Source organism: Ascidia mentula, chromosome 5 (assembly GCF_947561715.1).
Source record: "Ascidia mentula chromosome 5, kaAscMent1.1, whole genome shotgun sequence".
NCBI lineage: Eukaryota > Metazoa > Chordata > Ascidiacea > Phlebobranchia > Ascidiidae > Ascidia > Ascidia mentula.
This window is the reverse complement of record NC_138570.1, coordinates 20,606,621-20,619,412: the sequence shown is the minus strand read 5'-3', so window position 1 is coordinate 20,619,412 and position 12,792 is coordinate 20,606,621. Positions and strand designations below refer to the sequence as shown.

At 38.9% G+C, this 12,792-nt stretch overlaps 1 pseudogene; it reads left to right on the top strand.

The window, feature by feature from the left end:
• Window positions 1-4,343: 4,343 nt before the first annotated feature.
• Window positions 4,344-12,313, top strand: LOC145903196 (ankyrin and armadillo repeat-containing protein-like; annotated as a pseudogene).
• Window positions 12,314-12,792: the final 479 nt, after the last annotated feature.

The following is a 12,792-nucleotide window of genomic DNA, read 5'->3' as shown; positions in this document are numbered from 1 at the left end:
TGTAGAGGCTGAGACTGATAAAAGCACACTATACTAGTGAGAGGGGTGACGATTTAGAGGTTCTGAAAAAAGATTGTTCACAGCAAGCATTTAACAGAAGACATTCAGTTACTGGAAAACCGGGTTAAACTTTACACAGGAAAACTGACGCCATGGAGACGACCAACAAACAATTACCAGCAAATTACATGGCAACGTAATCTTGGTTGCTTCGTCTCGGGCTTTTCAAGTGTGGTCGGTCTGATCGAAAACTATTTTACTATTTTAGTCAAAATATGCGAGTCCTTGTTACGTTTTTGTTCTTCTTGGCACGTTGACATTTATTAACTGTGGTCTAGCTTTCCTCTGGTGAGTAGCAACCCACGCCAACAGGATAAATTGCTTGTCCAGAAACAAAACAATTGTTGTCTCGATCTTTGGCAATTTTCTTGAAACCCGAATCATCGTCACCAACTCCCCAACTGAGCAAATATTCTCAATTTGAGAAATTTTACAGTATTTGTAAGAAGTTTTCAAAGACTTTACCAACAAGGATGTATCATATTTGAGGTATAATTGTACACGATAAAAACGATAAACACTTTGCTGATTTGTTGTAGTTTGGTTTTGTTCCACATTGGTTACTAATGGTTTATAACATGTTGTCTTCATGGCATTTACACAAAAATATGATGGTATACCTGTTCTTGATAATCCAGTACTTGTCCTCGCCAGGTGGTTTGCTCTGATCTTTTCCATAACCAACGACCAACACTGTGTGACGTAATGCGTTTTCGTTCGTTGGATTTAAACCTTTTTCCCAATCAGGATCATAAAATATATCTGAAAGTTCATTGCACTGCTATGATATTTAATATTTGCTCGCAAAGAGGCAAATTTATTTATATACAGTTAAGTTATAAGAAGTTGTTTTCAAAAAGTTACCTTCATAGTTGGTGTGAGCGTGAAATTTGGATTTATTTGAAGCAACCAAACTGACAGCAACCGGCCCAACTTTCACCACCACATTTTCAAGTTCTTTTTCACATCTTTTTATTTTCTTGAATCCTTTGATTCCGATACGTCTACAAGGTCCATCTCTGCATCGTGTTCTCTGTCCAATGTAACAGATCAAATTGTCGTACACATATTTTCACCAAATCACGATGTATGTTATGTAACTTTTTGTTTACGAAGATCTTTTCGTAAATTTCGATTACAATGGTTCAACCTAATAAGTTTTGCTGATTTTGATGTTTGGTTTCTCAAACCAAACCAGTACTGGAAGATACAATTAAACGTATCTCTTTTCAAGACTCTCAATTACAAAAACCAGTACTTTAGTGGTGGTTACGTTATAACTCTGGCAATCTACAAGGTACTTTAGTAATGGACGTCTATGGGAAGTATGTTATGAGGTAAAAAGCACACTGAAGATCCAATTATTGCTTAATATTAAAAATGGATTTTCGTTAAATCAACCTTGCCAATGAACGGATATTCATGTTCAAAAACGAGTCCATTCCTTCGAATGTAATTAAACGCCCATTCCAGATCTCCTGTTCCTCCACCCTTTTTGTCACAATCAACTAATTGTTGTTCAGAAAGTTTGACCAATTCTCCATTGTTTATCTTGTGATGAGATTCAACGGCTGCTACCTGCATATTTAAATCACAGTAGTTATACTAGTTAGGCATTTGTTACGAACGCTTACTGCACTGAATATTCAGCAAACGGGTAACTCAGTTCCTTGGTCTTGCACCGGTGTTACACAACCCTTGTCCCTCCAGTCAAAACTTTCAGGGTTGGGTTCCTCAATGCCAACATCTGGGTCAGTTTCTTGAGGTTCTTCGCACATTTTCGATGCTCCGAATAACAAGGGTGGTCTGTAACATTCTGCCACATTCCGATCGTCCATCCATGGAATTTCTTCGTTTTTCTGTGTGGAAATGTATTTAAACAAACGTTTATTCAAACTTAGTAGGAAGTCATTAGGTTAACAGGTTTCGCAGCCCAGGTATCGCAGTCTGGCTGCATCAGCAACCATTGCATGAAACATTACTGAGTTGATTTGGACATGTGTTGTTTTTTACCCGATCGCTGAACTGTGTTAGAGAAATCCTGTACGTGAACTTTCCAGTCTTGAAATCTTCATTGTGTTTTTTCACTTCAGCTAAACTTCTTTCCCAAATACTTTTTCTTTCAAGAAGTTCGTCCTCGTTTAAATATTGTTTATCTGCAAACCATCGAAATAACTGCAACATAACTCTAAATGTTAAATCGATGTAAATTAAGAATGAAACTTATTAAAGCAATTTGGTGGAAACTAGGAATAAACTTACTGTATTTTGCGATCCACTCATTCCATACTTGATCTACGTCATCATCAAGATCGCCAAACATTGTTCAGTACGTTGAAGCAAAAAAATTATGCCTACATAAAAATGCCAGTAAGTATAAACATGATAACGGTATATGATAAGTTATCACGCCACGTCATGGCATATTATGTATCACATCATTTTGCTGTGTATAAGTTTCTCTGCATATACGGTGCAGCCACATTCCAACAATGCACAATATGGGGTGATACTACATTTGATAAACAAATCAATGCTTTTTAATTAGCTAATCAACTAAATTAAATATTGGAATAAATAACTTAGTAATTGCCGGAATAATTTATTCAACGCTAAACTACTGCTGTGCACTTTATCGCAAGTAAATAAACCAAGATCTTGTTTTGTTTGCTATCGATTTAATCATAAATGTTATCTTCTTTTCCGTGCGTTACAAATAAAATTTGACAGAGAATTCTTGTTCAAATACAACAGCTTTGTACGCATTCACAACCGTACATAAAGCTATGATTCTCCACATTTGCTACTTGACGTCACATATCATTTACCAACTTCGCTTTCAACTCAATTTAACGCTGCGCAATCAAATCAATTGATTGCAAAGCGAAACCGACCGCTGTACGTCATTGAAGGAAATGACTTTATATATGTGGCTGATTCGATAGGTGTCGCGGGTTCGAATCCCGGTGTGGCAACAAATAAGTAAATGAACATATTGCAGTGCGACGCATATGCAGATATTCACAGTACGTGTGACGCACTGATTGTTGTAAAAGGCCGGGTTTTAAGTTACCCGACGCCCTTGGATATTCGAAACAACGCACCGAGGTAACGCGACGACCAGTTTGAGAACCATTAAATTACATCCTTAAATTCCAACTTTGGTGAGTTGATTGATCGCATGTATCATCATAATCATAAAATCCAATGTTTCTTTTTAACTTCTACTATAACTCAAACCGTTTCCGCATATCGTTTTATCAGTTCATTATGAAAGACCCCTGTACACTTCAAAATAAGCCAGAGTTTCACGGTTTCTTAACTGATTGCTCGCAAAGTCAGCTAGAACAAGCTGACAAATATTAATCCTTGCAAACCTTCAGTGAACCAGCAAACTACTACACACTTAGCAACTGAATGCTGGTTGCGAGGAGACAGGGTGTGTTTAGTTTCAGTGGGTCGTAACCGTTACATAGAAGTTGATGCGTAACTTGAAACCTACACAGGGTTTCGCGTAAGGGGAGGTTCTTTTCGGACACAAATTTTGTTTCTATTTCTGTTTGGAAAATGTATTGTTGTGGAAAGAAACAGATGAAATTGTGGCCTTACAAAAATCCCTAATTTTTTATGGCGTCAGTTAAAAGGCCCCTGAAGACCAACCATTTCTGATCATTAAAAATAGCTGAGGTAATTATTTTATGCATTGGGAAATCCCCTGTGCGTTCCGTGCCATTTCACGTTTTAGGAAAAAATGTAAACTCAGAAAACAAATGAATGATGACTTTTAAGCTAAGCGTCGCAGGGAGTTTACTAGCGAGGTTTAATTCCAATGCTGTGAAAGCTTTTGTGTATTTCTTCTGATTTACAAAAGTTTTGTTTTCACGTTAATTTTAAATTTATATTATCAAGATTTATCATTAGCACAGGTTTTAGGAAAAAATGTCAAATAATTTTGTGAAAATTTACCGATAATCCGCAAAATATTAATGAGCTAATGCATTAACATATGAAAAAAACGTCTGCGAAATTAACGATTGCCAAAACAAAATCCTCTGAGCAAAAAACAAACTTTCCACTCTGGGATCCATGTATTGATTTGCTGTGGTTTGTCAGCCATTTGTAAATTTTTTTTAAATATTTTATCTCTCAACCCCATTGTAAAAGGTTATGAATTTAATACAAAACCTATGGTGCATTTTTGTCAACAAAATTTTGTAGCTAATTCTTAAATACGTGGGACAAAACTTTCTATGCTTCCACTTTAGGTGGTTATACTTGGTACAATGACAAGTACCTCAATATCATTCCATGTAATTGGACAACTGTATACAGGTTTGTTGAAGCTTATTTTCAAAAAAACTTCTGCATTTCTTTTTTTAGGCTTTTAATGCATTTTAATTTAGTTAATTTTAGTTGTTGGCAATAGCTGTCACAAAAATGTGAACGTGTTTGTTAAAGATAGAAGTAGAAATTATTAGTTGTTGTAAACCTGTTTGCTTTGTTCAGTTGATGATGTGGATCCGATGATGAGCCTGAACTCATGGCTGCGATCACAACCAGGACTCACTGGAACAAAAGTGATGTGTTATGAGGGAGGATGTGGATGTTGCATGGTTGCCATGGAGAAAACTCCCGGAAAGATAGAAGCTGTAAACTTGGTGAATGTTAAAAGTTAATTTCTATGTCTTGGTTTGTTGTTTAATCATAACTGATATGCAGATGCTTCCTGTTCATTAACTAATTTTACTGTGTTTGACATAAAAATGCATGTTAAAAAAAATTTATGTATTGACAAACGTATTTAGTGCCTCAGCCTGCTTGCTTCAGTGGACGGGTGCAGAGTAACAACTGTGGGAGGACTTGGGTCACGAAGAGATGGCTACAATGCAATACAAACTCGTGTAGCTGAGTTCGATGGTTCACAGTGTGGTTATTGCACTCCTGGCTTCGTCATGAATATGTACAGGTTCGCTTATAAATTAGAATACACAGAAAATTTGTGGTGGGTTATTCAGAGTATGGTTTTCTGGCCTTTCAAACACAACTGTGCTTATTATATTAAATCATTGTAGTATGCATGTTTATTTGTAGTTGCCAATAAAACCATAAAGTAACTCTCTTGTCTTTTTAGCCTTTTATCAGAAGATCCAACTCCAACCGAGCAAAGATAGTTTTGATGGAGACATTTGTCGTTGTACAGGATATCGTCCCATACTTGATGCAATGAAATCTTCTGCAACAGATGCTGACCCAAAACTGCTGGAAAAATGTTCAGACATTGAGGTACAACATGCAATAAAATGTACAAACTTCCTGATTCCTTTTCTGTGACCAACAAATACTTTAAGTAAACAACATTGTATCTCTAGAAATTTTTAACAGTTTTTGTTTCTTAGGACCTTAAAAAGGTCAGGTTAGTGCAACTAAAAGCAACCAGGCTTGAATTATTTAATGGTGGAACTTCATGGATCTGACCAACTTCGTTTAATGATTTATTTGCAGTTCTCAAATCCCAACCGACTGCTCAAATAGTTTGTGGAAACACTGCTTCTGGTAAGTCTGATAAGACAAATTTATGTTATTTTGTTTGTGATCTCATGATGATCCATGGGAAAATACTTGAACCTGCGGTATGTGTAAAAATGAAGTCAAAAACAAAAAAATAAAAAAAATATATACAATAAGTTTGGGGTGAAAACAAAGCTGTGATAATGATTAAAGTAATTGTGGTTATAATTCAACTTGCATTTACAATGTCAGAAGTTGACCCAAACTTTGATTTGTTTGTGGTAAGAATTTCTCACCCTATAGCCCTGAGTATTCAGGCAAATGTTTGTTTAAACAACAAACATCAATAAGTTTATATTGTAACATGTTGCTAGTCATCACCCAATAAAATCATATAGTTGACATAATTCACTAAACCTAACATTTGACATGATCACAGTACCTGGTCATCAACATGTTTGTCCTAACACATAATTAGCATTTTTTTTAATTTCAGGGCTTAAACATGAGTTGACATGGGTTGGAGTCCTGTGGATGTAAACTTGACCGCAACTGCTGCTACTAATGAAGCGGTTGTAGCTTGGGATTTAAACACTTCTGGCTTGCTATATTGTCTGAATGTTGGTCACACGGTCACGAAAGTGTCACAACTCTCATGGAAATCTTTTGCTGAGTGGATCACAGGTTGGTGGATTTTAGATGATCGTGTGATAACGAGTTTCCATGCTGGGATCTGCCGAGGCCATAAGACGTGCATAAACATATATGTTTAATAATTCACAATGGCAAAACGGGGGTTGGGTTATCAAAATATCTATAATGAAGTGCAGTATTCTGACTTTAAACAGAATCGGTCCAAATACAAAACAAGCACTAAATGTGTTTCTTCCTTACAAGCAGTAAAGAGCCATAAGAATCCATGAGAAATGCGGACACGTGCACACAATATTTCATCCTATAAGGTCTCATCAGTGCAGTTTGGTGTGACTGTGGCACTGGGCTAGCTTGTAGACTACCATGCACACTTACACCACAGACACCTTGAAATTAAAATCTGTGTCCCTGTCAGTATCCAAGTTGTCCCAGCCAGTGTCACAGTCACCAGCTGCACTGATGAGACCTTTATAGATTGAAACAGTGCGTGCATGTGTCCGCAGATCTAACACACATCCATAATTACTGCACTAACCAGTATATATCAACCTAGTTTATTTTTACTTTCAACTTGCCGCACATTTATCATATATTGCTAGAGTTGCGTCATCAATTCTAATTGGTCTCAAAAGAAACAGTGACATTATTATATAAACAGGTGTGTGATTCCTAGCGACGTTGTTACAATCTGAGTGGAGCGCATTCCACGTACGATATTCGGGTTAGGTCTGACTCATCCCTGTGTATATGCACTTATTTAAACTAACCCGGTATCCAACCACTGCTAATTTCGTCATCAATGAAACAAATACGTCACGAAAATGGGAATTTAATGAAAAACAGCTGCTGATCTTTTACCACACCGGGGTTCGAACCCTGACTCTCCTTGCCATGAATTCCGATCAGGCTTTTTGTGCTTAATATAACGTCGAGCGCCTTCACCAATGTTGTTGAAACAGGGACAACGCTACACCACTGCTCGTTGCTGCCTCAAGTGGGGCGCACGATTGCCTCAAATTTCCCATCAAGTCTGGCGCCACCGTGCGATCGCGTGACGTCAACAATGACGGTCCCGTGACAAGAGCACCCCCAGTTACAACACTGACGTCATCAAATATTTGATTAGTTTGGAGGGGAGGAAGGATGGTGATGACGAGGAAAGTTTAAACGTGTGGCCAGCATTAGTTGGTGAGTGACGTCATTGTTGCGTAATAATAACATACTGAAATTACGCTGACGATGCTTTGTGTATATGCGTATGTATTCACCAATTTAATAACAGGGTGGATGACTCTTTTAGGAACTTTGGTTTCATCGGTTGTATGTTGTAATTTTGTGTAAATGTTGTTTATTTTCGGAATAAGTCAGAAACTCTGTGTGTGGAAAATGTGACAATTTATTTATTTATTATTCCCTAACATTATTGCAACCTCACAAAAAACAAATTCTCTATTTAAGAAATGCTGGAATTCCGATTCGTTTCCCGCCAAGACGCTTCGCTTCGTTGCCTCGAGGTTCTGCTTCATCGCACACCGACTTACTGGCGCCCTCTGTTGGCGGTTGATGCAGTTCCTCCTCTTGTTAATTTGCTCCGGAGCGCAAGAAAAAGACCCAAGTCAGGAACCATGTCCCTTGATTCTGGTTCGTTTTTAACTGTGGTCAATGTGGACACATGTTTTTCGTCGGGTAAATTAAATTTAAAGCTATCCCGGCGACTGTGCGTGGTGTTCGCCCGGATGTTTTGTCACTGGCCCAAAAGCTGCAGGGATGAAACCTAATGGTCGAAACACCCACTAAACCTGACTGGCACTCACTAAAAGACATGTGTTGTTTACCGCTAGATGTCGCTGCAACGTTTTTATTCCCGCAATAAGCTTCGTTAAATCTTTACGCGGATGCACCGAGTGTGTGTTTGGGGTTGGAGTCCAAGTTGTAACTCCAGAAATCCCAAACCATCGAACTTTGTGGTCGAGGACTCAGTGAACATTTGTGTTGAAGGTTTAGGGAAGGATTTGGAAGACGAGACAACTTCTCCCATAAGATCACTCGCTTGTTCTGTTATTTGCCTCATGTCGGAACAGGATGACGTCAGAGTTGAGATTGCGAACGCTGGCGCGATTCCAAGTAAGTGTTAAGTCACGTGGTTAATATTTCACTTTTGTCGGGATAGAAATCGTACTTGAATACCAGTTCAGTATTTTTGAAAACCACGTGAACACGGAAGAGAACTTGTGTGTCTGACTCGGAAACCCTCATGGTTTTATCGGTGCTATTTTATGTATCACGTTTTCTGTTCATGTCTGCAGTAACTTTGCGTAAAAATTATGTAATTTGTGCAATGTATGCTTATCGTGCAGCATTTGATTAAGTTAAGTGTAAAATGTATTGAATATGCCGTCGATTGGTCAGACTTGTTTCTTTTCAATCGGGAACTATTTTTCGCAGCACTTATTTCTCTGTTGAAACCCATGGCCTCCCACGATCATGATCCGGAGAACCAGGATCTGGAATCTACGGATGAGAGATGCGAGATTCAATCGCGTTCTTCCGTCGTTCTCTCGGATCTCGCCCACGTGGATGACAACGCGTCACGCATCGCCGCACATGGTGGTATCCGGCCGTTAGTTGAACTCCTCCAAGTTGACGTGAGTCAGAAATACAGGAGGGGAATTCTTGATTAAATTTTGCAGTTAGTTTAAAACCGATGCCTCACGTCCGTCGTATACTTCCCATGGAATTTGAGGTAATTGTAACTTTCCAGCTTGTATTGTTCCAGGTTGTGGATGTGCTTGTCAACGTCATCAACACCCTGGCTTTTTTTTTTGTTTTTTTTTTGTTTTTTTTTGTTTATCAACACCCTGGCTTCACTCTGTCGGGGAGACACGAGTGGTGCGGGCGACATCCAGCGGAGAATTATGGAGTGTGGAGCTTCCGGGTTCCTGGTTGATTTTCTCACGGTGAAGGACGATTCGCTTCAGACGGCGACTGCTGACGCGATTGCCGCTGTTTGCGATGACAACCAGGACAACCAGGTATAACGGGTGTGGGGATGAAGCTTGTTGTGAATTGTGACCTAAATATTGATCCACACTTGTGGGATTTTGAACCTGTTGAAGAACTGAATAATTTCAGTCAAGAAGTGAAGTCGTTGTTTATATTGCTTGCAGTAATCATTTTGTTTGGCCGATGTTGTTTTTACAAAAGATTTACGGAAATATTAAAATTGGTCTTTTTTGTTGTTTCCTAAATGCCAGAAAGTTGAAAATTTAACCGAAGATTTTGCACAGAACGAGTTTGTTCAAATCGGAGTCTTAGCGCCGCTGGTGGCGATATTGCGAGGTCATTGCATTCCCGCTCAGATGAAAGCTGCGCTTGCTGTTGGATGCATTACTAGAGGGAACCAGGGAGCCCAACACGAGGCGTCGTTAGAAGAAGCTCCGACCGCTCTGTGTCGTCTGTTTCAATTAAGTAGAGAATGAAGTTACAAAAATCAAGTTTGTCAAGTTTAAAGAATTTTTTTATTGAAACCTTGTGACTTTTAGTGGAACTCTTTTACGGCATTTTTTGATTTTTCCTTTCCATTTTGAAAAAAAATATTGATCAACCCAATGTAAAGATTTCCATCAACTGTCATTTTCGTAACAGATTTGGTCGGATGAGGTGAAGGAACGCGGGGCATGCGCACTGTGGTCGTTGGCTGGTCACCACCCTGAGCAGCAGAGAGCAATTGCTCGCAGAATCGGGACGAGTCAAATCATTGACATGTTACTCAGCAAATCCGACACGCTTCAGTTGATCGGTAAAAAGTTGCTTTATTTCTGATATTTGAAATAAAACAAACGAATAATATTAAAAATAAAAAAGTGTATGTCGGTAAAACAAAATGAGTTCAGGAAACACAAGATCCCAATCAGTGGAAGTTGTCGCTAAAAAGATTCTTCGCGGAGTATTTTAGCAAAACGATTTTATGATGTCAATGGCTGGAATGTATTGACTCGTTTGTAGGTTGCCAGGCGGTGGCAGCATGGAGCTGGAAAAGTTCATCGAGTCAGGCGCGTTTGTCACGTGACAACACTATCCCTCCGCTCATCCGGTTGCTCAGGTTGGAGAAAACCAGTCGGAAAGTCGTCATGGGAACACTGGATGCTATCAACAAGATGTGCTTTGGTGCGTGACAATTTTTCCTACCTCTGTAACGTGCATTTCAGGTATTATCATAACGACAATGGCTGCGCGTGAAGCTTTTTTGTTTTCTAAAGCATTAGAGGGAGCTTTAACTTTCGTTCAGAATCCAATATTTTGTGTTTGTAAAATCAGTGAATTTCCTAAAGTTTGTTTTTGATAAATTTGTTGATTATTATTTCACTTTATTTTCACATGGGTCCAGGTGTAGCCAACATAAACAACAAGAACTCTCAACTCACAATTGCCGAAGAGGGCGCCATTGAGCTGCTGGTCAACAGAGTGTGGAAAACGTCACGTGACGAGAAGATGCAGGTGACGCGATGCCAGAAATTACGTCATAGAGTCGCGATTAAACAAAAGATGTTTGTTCTAAAGGTCGATCTTCTCCATTGTTTATCGTGTCTTGTTAGCGGTTGTCAGGAGAACGAAGACAAACTGAACGAATTGGACGGATTCGGATTCGAAATTATTCTGCAAGTCTGCAACTCGCCCAGTATGGTGGGTTTGTTGTAAAACCTTTGTGATGTAATAAAGAATGCTCAATATATAGTACCGGGTGGGTAATCCCCACCTCTACTACTTGTTTCCCACAACTCCTGTTGAATCTGCGAAGCTTGCTTTAAGCCAGGGTATTTACTTTCTATTGAAATTTACGTACAAATAATTGGCGATAAAGTTAATTGCGTGTGCAAGTTTGTGTGTGAACGAATTGGAAGTAATTTTTACTAACAATTGTTTTGTTCTTTCTAAGGCGGTGAAATTACAAGCAGTATCCGCACTAACCATGTTCGCATTCAACCGAATCCAACAACAACAACAGATTTCACGCTTGGGTGGTTTGAGCCTCATAACGTTTGAGGATTTATTTCGGTGCAAGGATCCGATTTTTAAAACTACCGCAGCTTTTCAGGTAAAGTTGGAAAGAAATATCTTGTATCTCAGACAGCTTTGTGAGATGAAAACCTCATGCAATAATATAAACCTTGTGGTTTATGTGGGACGAAAGCGTGGAGGAAGTGGTTTTGAGTTATAGCCGTTGTGTATTTAACAGCTGGTTGTTCTCGCTCGCATCATAACAAACACTTCCCTTGTCGAATCTTCCGCTAGAGGCGTCATTACGCTCGTCAACTTCCTCGATGACGTCAACGATGACGTAGTGGCAATGGCAGGTACGTGTTGAAATATATATTCGACTTTTTGGGTGATTTGTAGTTTCACATGAAAGAAAGATGACGTAATGATGACGTATTACAGCGGATTATCTTGCGTCACTCGCCCACACGAGGGCGGGCGTTCCTGAAGCCATCGTCACTTGCGGCGCTGTGGAGAAACTTCTTGGTAAAGTGAAGTCGGAGAATCAGTTGGTTCGACAAACTGCTGCCCAGGCATTAGGTTGGTTGTCTATATATGATTTCTATGGAGTTGTCGGGTGACAAAATAACGTGAGATTGTTTAGGAAAACATGCACTTGGTTTCCCTATTACCTTATGTATTACATTGACAATTATCTATTTCCACGTGGTTTAAACTTTATGATGACATTTTTAGGATATTTATCTTTCAACCGAACGGCGAGCAGAGAGTTGATGACGTCATGTAGAGCGACTGAAGGCCTTTACGTCACTCTTACAGACAATTTGGGTGAAGATGGAAAAGTGTCTGATGAGTTTGTAGCCGAGTTTAAACGACAGGCGACCATCGGTTTGCCGATTGTTAAAGAAAAGAGGAGTAAGTTCGTTACAATTTGTGTTAACGTACATTTCTACTGAGCTTAGACACAAGCTTTCATGCAGCAAAAGTTCTGGGGTTTATTTCAATCATAAAAATATCAACCTTTGTTTATTCAGGGCCGCCAAGACCTCAAACAGCGCAAACGAGGGGAAACACTTTACATGTTAACGGGTAGGAAATGCCTCGTAGTGTACGTTAAAATACAGGAACACTGAAATGTGGATTTTTTCAGAGCTTCTCACCGGACGATGAGAGCACGTTCGATTTCCCCGGCCAACAGAAAAGTTTCTGCAAAGAAACAAAAACTTTTCTGTTCCCAAGTTTTACTTATTTTAGAACAACAGTTTCCTGTTTTTCTTTTCTTGTCAGGTTCAAAACATTGTATGCAGTTGCGCGACAAGTTCGTGTAGTTTGTAAATATTTCACTGTGAAAATTTGTATGCTTCATGTATTATGTGAAAGATACGATGCTGTTTTTTTATGTTCTTGCATTCCCTTTTGAAGTGACACGTTTTGTGAGATTTATAAAACTGTGAACATCCCAGATTCTTCCACTGATGTAACATTTTTTTACTCATAATTGCATCGTGTGTACTTAGTAAAGAATGTTTGACAAAGTTAGACATATGCATATTTAACTTAAATTTTTGTAGA